Raw genomic sequence first — 903 nt, forward strand, 5'->3', positions numbered from 1 at the left:
GTTTCATCACACTTCATCGACATCAGCACACTTAGTTTCCTCAGTTGTCATGGAAACGATTCAGAAATTAATCCATTCAGTACAACTTTTATCATCCTACATACATACACTTCCATGACTACTGAGCAAACTGACTCTGCTCATGAAGATCATCAGACACAAAGTGTGTTTCCATCCACCTGATTTTATGCACATTTTCAATTCTTGCATAAAAAAAAAAACGTTTAAAAGTAGGTTTTTAGACTTGATGTGGAAACAAAGTGCTACGGAAACCGACTTGGTGAATAGATCCTGATGTATATGTGACTTAAACATCACAGAAGCTTCCACTGAAGAGAAGAAAACATCTCAGTGATAAAGAGACTGTAAAGTTATAAATTTTAATCACGGTTTCCAATTTATTTTACAACATCTGAGGTTTGACTAGCGCAAAGAAACACACAGAACCTCCCAACCCTAGACAATCCCAGACAATCATAACACAGAACCCAAAAAGGGAAAAAGAAATCTAAAATACAGAAGAACAATAAGAATAAATAATGATAATAAAAGCAACTCAAGAAAAGGACGAGAAAATAAAGACAATTTAAGAACGATAACAAAAATAAATGTAAATTTACATTAAACAAATAGACTAGTGTTCTTTTAATCACATCATCTATATGCGCCGTCTTCTTCAGGTTAAATGGCACCCGGCTGGGGATGAACCATCTCCTAACATTTGCGTAACAGTAGTGGATAGAAACGTAAAAGTAATTCCAGTTTTTATCTGCAGATATTCTGGAAATGCAGTTATAATTTACTCTACATTTGGATGTTTGTTGGGTTAGGGTCAAAAAGCTACAGAACAATTGTATGAGGAGTTTAGATCATTTTATCGAGTCTGGTCCTTATTAAATAATA

The 903-nt window shown here is 34.2% G+C and overlaps 1 protein-coding gene across 1 annotated transcript in view; it reads right to left on the reverse strand.

The window, feature by feature from the left end:
• The window catches only part of LOC118330065 (ubiquitin-conjugating enzyme E2 H-like), an 8,782-nt gene that overhangs the window by 818 nt on the left and 7,061 nt on the right, over positions 1 to 903 (reverse strand). The gene's annotated exons all lie outside the window — the stretch shown is intronic.

Source organism: Morone saxatilis, unplaced genomic scaffold (genome assembly GCF_004916995.1).
Source record: "Morone saxatilis isolate NCDOM2014 unplaced genomic scaffold, NCSU_SB_2.0 Contig2, whole genome shotgun sequence".
Lineage (NCBI taxonomy): Eukaryota > Metazoa > Chordata > Actinopteri > Moronidae > Morone > Morone saxatilis.